Source organism: Microtus ochrogaster, linkage group LG1 (genome assembly GCF_000317375.1).
Source record: "Microtus ochrogaster isolate Prairie Vole_2 linkage group LG1, MicOch1.0, whole genome shotgun sequence".
NCBI lineage: Eukaryota > Metazoa > Chordata > Mammalia > Rodentia > Cricetidae > Microtus > Microtus ochrogaster.
The window spans coordinates 4,195,695-4,202,517 of NC_022027.1; the positions used below are offsets into that span (position 1 = coordinate 4,195,695).

The 6,823-nt window shown below is 45.6% G+C and overlaps 1 pseudogene; it reads right to left on the reverse strand.

Moving 5' to 3' along the window:
- Positions 1–4,879: 4,879 nt before the first annotated feature.
- On the reverse strand, positions 4,880–5,343 carry LOC101994992 (annotated as a pseudogene).
- Positions 5,344–6,823: the final 1,480 nt, after the last annotated feature.

The window sequence follows — 6,823 nt, forward strand, 5'->3', positions numbered from 1 at the left end:
GTAGACCAGGCTGGCCTCGAACTCACAGAGATCCGCCTGTCTCTGCCTTCCAAGTGCTGGGATTACAGGCGTGTGCCACCACCGCCTGGCTATGCTTTATATTATAATAAGCAAAAAACTCTTTCATTTTCTTAGACACATATGCTGGACCATTGTCTGTCTTTATTTGTGCAGGTATACCTATGATGGCCATAACTTCCAATAAATGTGTGATTACTGAATCAGCCTTTTCTGAGCTCAGGGCAGTTGCCCATTGGAAACCTGAAAATTGTCAATGGTGTCGTGTACATATTTTAATTTATCAAATTCTGCAAAGTGGAACACATCCATCTGCCAGATTTCATTCCTTTGAGTACCTCTTTCTTTAAACCTTTGCAACTGACATGTTCCTTGTGAAACTCTGAGGCCTTTAGCATACTTTGAGTAAACAATGAGCCCATTTCTGGTTACCTTGAGCTAGAGGACCTGGCAGACCAGCATGGGATCAGATGTGCGTTATGTACATAGGACAAAGCCTGTTCCTGAATATGTCTTGCACCTGCATAAATAATGAAGTCAATTCTGTGTCATCTGGTATAAATTCAGCGGTTTCAGAATGCAATACAACTCTGCATATTGTGAAACTGTAACTATAGTAAGAGGTTCTCTAAAACGCCTTAGCACCACGAGAATAGCATATAATTCTGCCTTCTGGACAGAATTATAAGGGCTTTGTTCCACCTTACATAATTCTTCTGACTTGTAACCTGTCTTCCCTGAATTATTTGCATCTGTATAAAATGTACGGGCTCCAGTTATTGGAGCATCAAGTACAATTTGGGGAATAATCCAAATAGTTCTCTTCATAAGGTTAATTCTATCACTTTTAGGATAATTGCTATTAATTTCTCCCAAGAAATTAGCATAAGCTCTTCACGAGTCCATGGCTGCCTTTTCCTCCCTGCCTTTCAGGTGCAGGAGTTTGAACCTACAACCTTATGAGTGCTAGGAAAGTGCTCCTCACTGAGCTACAGCCCAGCCTGAATCTGCATCAGCTGACTGTACATGCTTGAGATATATCAGGGTAGCCAGCGGGGCTCACACGGAAGCCAGAGGGGTCCAAATGCAAGGCCTCCCGTAGAGTTCCTCCAGGACACCCCTGGAGACCAGTCAGGTGGTGGAGGACGGTGACATGCCTGCACAGATGCACCAGTCCTGCCTGGTCACCAGAGAAAAACCTGGAGGCACCATCCCATGCGCGGCGTTTCCTAGTTCTGATCACTCTGTGGGACCTCGGAAGAGGTCCCTGTTCTCAAAAGAGCACGTGGGTACCGCTGGGGCAGCAGGACCTCCAGCGGAGTTTCAGGGGCATAGGGAAGCCACGCAGCCCCACCCTTGTGCTAATTGCCTTCCGGGAAAGCTTAAGACTGTTCCAGAAGAGAATAAATAGCAGAGCCCAGGAGATGAGGACAGAGCCCACTTGCTTTTGGTTAAAGAAATTCTGGGAACCTCGGGCTTTTGTTAGAACCAAACAGTCCCTTGGGGACCGGAAGGATTGGAATTTTCGCCTTTGTATTGATGGTTTCAACCCTGCTCTTCTACGGGGCACCAGTCTGTGTCCACCTCCTGGAAAACAGATATCCTTGATCTGTGGGACACCCGCGACTCTTCAGAGAGTCGACAGTCCCAGGAACGATGCTTTGGTCCTAAGCTCTGTTCAATGGTGGTTTTCATCCACGCAGGTCGTTGGGCACCCCTTCTTGTTTGTAAACGCTGCCCCGCTGCAGGGAGACCTCGGCTCTAAGCAGGGAGCCTTTTCCTTGTAGTAGGGCACCGGTGGCCGTGAGTAGACCGTCACCTAGTGGTCATTATGAGCATCGCCCACAATCTCGACTTGAAGCATCGCTGAGCTGGAGATGGTTCAGGGGAGACGCTCCATCCTCATGACCTTTCCCCAGACTCACGTAGCAGGAAACGTGGTATCTGCTTTGAAATGGAGAGCCGGAGAAGTGCCAAGAACCAAAGCTAACGGGTAAGAAGAGCCAGGAAGCCCAAAACAGTTCCACAAACTGGAAACCAAGCATCCAAATACAACAGATATTCTCATTCTGTTTTGGGGTACTAGGAGGTGTGGCCATGTTAGAGGAGGTGTGTCATTGGGTGTGACTTGGAGGTTTCAAACGCCCTCACCAGGCCCAGGCTCCCTCTCTTTCTGCCTCTGATTTGTAGGTGAGGTGTAAGCTCTTAGCTACTGCTCCAGAGCCTGCCTGCCTGCCTTGCTGCTATGTCCCCATCATGGTGGTCATGGGCTCACCCTCTGACACTGTAACCAAGCCTCCAACTAAATGCTTTCTTTTAGCTGGGCGGTGGTGGCGGACGCCTGGGAGGCAGAGGCAGGCGGATCTCTGTGAGTTCGAGGCCAGCCTGGTCTACAGAGCTTGTTCCAGGACAGGCTCCAAAGCTACAGAGAAACCCTGTCTCGAAAAAAATAAATTATTTCTTTTATAAGCTTCCTTGGTCATGATGTCTCTTCACAGCAATAGGACACTGCCAAGGCCAGAAGGTGGTTTAGATGCCCTGGAGTGGAGTTGCAGGCACGAGTGCTGGGAACCAAGGAGGAGCAGCAAGTGCTCTTAACTGCTGAGTACCCCCCCCCCCGCCGCCGCCCAGTTAATGTATTCTATATAGCTACACCTGAAGTTACATGAACAATTCTCAGGGAAAAGGGTTTGAGGAGACAGTTAAGCAGCCGTGCTCCCTCTGGCTGAGCCTGTGGTGCCTCTCATCATGACGACAGCAACACACTTTGTTCCCCCTCTGGGAACCCCAAGATGAGGCTGCACCTCCATTCACCACCAGAGTGTCCAGGGCCTGCAAGGACCTGTGTTAGCCAGGGCTCTCCTGAGACCCGAGGGACAGAATGAACATCTGTAGCAAAGGGCATTTATTAGATGGGCTTACAGAATACGGCCTGTGTCGCAGTGGCTGCTGCGCTCTGCAGAGGCTGAGTCCCAGTCTGGCACTGAGGGCCTTGAGGGGTCCTGGGGAACCACCGGTCTTCGTCCACCCTGCAAAGCTGAAGGAACAGGGTCTGACGTCAGTGAAGGAAGGTGGTGGCAGAGGCCACGACAGAGTGGACACACTTGCCACAAGAAGCAAAGGGCAGCAGGCAGCATCACTGCACGGACTGGAAAGGACTTCACCTCTGGGGGAGTGTTCCCCCTCACCAGTTAATCTCCCCTGGAGAGGCTCTTATAGATCAGCCAGGCCATCCCTTCGATGGCCCAAGATCCAATCATATTGACAGTCAAGGTTGGCTAGCACACCTGTCAGAGGTTGGGGTATCACCCTGGGTCTGGCATTTGTTGTGATCTTTGGACTGGCATTGTCTCCTAAAACCCTGTCTTAGTCAGGGTTTCTATTGCTGTGAAGAGACATCATAACCGCAACAACTCTTTTTTCTTTTTTAAAATTTTATTGATTTTTATTGAGCTCTACATTTTTTCTGCTCCCCTCCCTGCCTTTCCCCTGCCTGCTTCAACCCTCTCCCAAGGTCCCCATGTTCCCAATTTATGCAGATCTTGTCTCTTTTCTACTTTCTACTTCCCATGTATTAGATCTACGTATGTCTCTCTTAGGGTCCTCATTGTTGTCTAAGTTCTCTGGGATTGTGGTTTGTAGGCTGGCTCTCTTTGCTTTATGTTTAAAGACCACCTATGAGTGAGTACATGCGATAATTGTCTTTCTGGGTCTGGGCTACCTCACTCAAAATGATGTTTTCTAGCTCCATCCATTTGCCTGAAAAATTCAAGATGTCATCATTTATTTCTGTTGTGTAGTACTCCATTGTGTAAATGTACCACATTTTCCTTATCCATTCTTTTGTCGAGGGGGATTTAGGTTGTTTCCAGGTTCTGGCTATGACAAACAAAGCTGCTATGAACATAGTTGAGCACATGTCCTTGTGGCACGATTAAGCATCCTTTGGATATATACCCAAAAGTGGTATTACTGGGTCTTGACGAAGGTTGTTTCCTAATTTTCTAAGAAATCGCCACACTGACATCCAAAGGGGCTGTACAAGCTTGCATTCCCACCAGCAATGTAGACGTGTTCCCTTTTCCCCACAGCCTCTCCAGCATAAGTTGTCATCAGTGTTTTTGATCTTGGCCATTCTTACAGGTGTAAGATGGAATCTCAGAGTTGTTTTGATTTGCATTTCTCTGATGACTAAGTATGTTGAACATTTCCTTAAGTGTCTTTCAGCCATTTTAGATTCCTCTGTTGAGAGTTCTCTGTTTAGGTCTGTATTCCATTTTTTTTATTGGATTATGGGATCTTTTGGTGTCCAGTTTCTTGATTTCTTTGTATATTTTGGAGATCAGACCTCTGTCTGATGTGGGGTTGGTGAAGATCTTTTCCCATTCTGTAGGCTGTCGTTTTGGACAGGACGACCAATGTTTTTATGGCAGTACCAGGCTGTTTTCAGTACTGTAGCTCTGTAGTAGAGTTTGAAGTCAGGGATTGTGATGCCTCCAGAAGTTCTTTTATTGTACAGGATTGTTTTGGCTATTCTGAGATTTCTGCTTTTCCATATGAAGTTGAGTACCATTTTTTTTTTTTTGAGATCTGCAAAGAATTTTGCTGGTATTTTGATGGACATTGTATTGAATCTGCAGAATGCTTTTGGTAAGACTGCCATTTTTACTATGTTAATTCTGCCTACTCCAAGAGCATGGGAGATCTTTCCACTTTCTGTTTTTTTCTTCAATTTTTTTTTTTAACAGAACTTGCCTCAAGTTTATTTGTAAAAACAGCATAAGGTCCTGAACATCTGCAAATACTGTGTAGGTGTTCACACCAGTCCACCTGTCTTCACACTGGCAGACTGAGACCTTTTTTATGGGGCCTTCACAGGGGCCTGGGCACCTTTGGGAGCCTGAGCTGCAGCTGAGGCCTCTGCCTTGGATTGAACCTTGGGCTTTGTTTTTTGGAGCCTATGACCCCTGGCCATGTAGCATCTAATCCGTTTCCCAAGCTTGGGGTGAGCAATTAAAGCCAGACGGGTGAGTTTGCGGCTGGGGCCCTTTGGCACCTTGGACTTCGCCACCTGGGGCTTCACCAGGGCCTTGATGGCCTCTGCATGTGCGCTCATGGCCTTTGCATTATTTGCCTGCATCTTCTTCAGGCCTTTCTTGTTGTGCTTCTTGGCAAAGCGCATGTTCCTCAGGAACTTGGGGTCGACCCCCTTGAGAGATTCGTATCTTTGTGACCAGGGTTTCTTGATGCCGTTTGTGTGCCATTTCCGGGACTGGTTGTGTGTGGTGTGGTTCTTGGACTTGGCCATGTCTGGACGGTAATCGGCAGCTCCCGAAGCTCCTGCGACCGGAAGAGCTTTTTCTTCAATTTTTAAAGTTCTTCAAAGATTTAAAGTTCTTGTCATACAAGTCTTCCACTTGTTTGGTTAGAGTTACTCCGAGATATTTTATGCTACTTGTGGCTTTTGTGAAGGGTGATGTTTTTTTTTTTTTTCCAAATATTTATTTATTTATTTATTATGTATACAATATTCTGTTTTGCGTGTGTGCCTGCAGGCCAGAAGAGGGCACCAGACCCCATTACAGATGGTTGTGAGCCACCATGTGGTTGCTGGGAATTGAACTCAGGACCTTTGGAAGAGCAGGCAGTGCTCTTAACCTCTGAGCCATCTCTCCAGCCCTTTCTCAGCTCATTTATCATCTGTGTACAAGAGGGATACTGATTTTTTTGAGTTAATCTTTTATTCTGCTACATTACTGAAGGTGTTTATGAGTTGTAGAAGTTCCTTTGTAGAATTTTTGGGATCATTTATGTAAACTCTCATATCATCAGCAAACAGTGAGAGTTTGACTTCTTTTTTCGATTTGTATCCCCTTGATCTCCCTTTGGTGTCTTATTGCTCTAGATAGGACTTCAAGAGCTATATTGAATAGATATGGAGAGAGTGGACAACTGTGTCTTGTTCCTGATTTCAGTGGAATCGCTGGGACTTTCTCTCCATTTAGTTTGATGCTGGCTGTTGGCTTGCTGTATATTGCCTTTATCATGTTTAGGTATGTTCCTTGTATCCCTGCTCTCTCTAAGAGCTTTATCGTGAAGGGATGTTGCATTTTTTTCTAAAGCTTTTTTGGTATTTAATGAGATGATCATGTGGTTTTTATTTTTCAGTTTGTTTATATGGTGGATTACGTTGACAGATTTTCATATGTTGAACCATCCCTGCATCTATGGGATGAGGCTGACTTGATCATGGTGGGTGATGGTTCGATTTGCCAGTATTTTATTTTATTTTTCGAGACAGGGTTTCTCTATAGCTTTGAACCTTGTCCCGGAGCTAGCTCTTGTAGACCAGGCTGGTCTCGAACTCACAGAGATCTGCCTACCTCTGCCTCCCGAGTGTGTGTGCCACCACTGCCCGGTGATTTCCCAGTATTTTATTTAGTATTTTTGCATCAATGTTCATGAGTGAGATTGTTCTGGAATTCTCTTTCTTAGTAATGTCTTTATGTGGTTTGGGTATCAGGGCAATTGTAGCCTCATAAAAAGAGTTTGGCAATGTTCCTTCTATTTGAGGAGTAATTTGAGGAGTATTAGTATTAGTTCTTCTTTGAAAGTCTTGTAGAATTCTTAGCTGAAACCATCTGGTTCTGGACTTTTAGTTGGGAGACTTTTGATGACTGTTTCTATTTCTTCAGCAGTTATAGGTCTGTTTAATTTGCTTATCTGGTCTTGATTTAATTTTGGTAACTGATATTTATCCAGAAAGTTGTCCATTTCCTTTAAGTTTTCCAATTTTGTGGAGTAT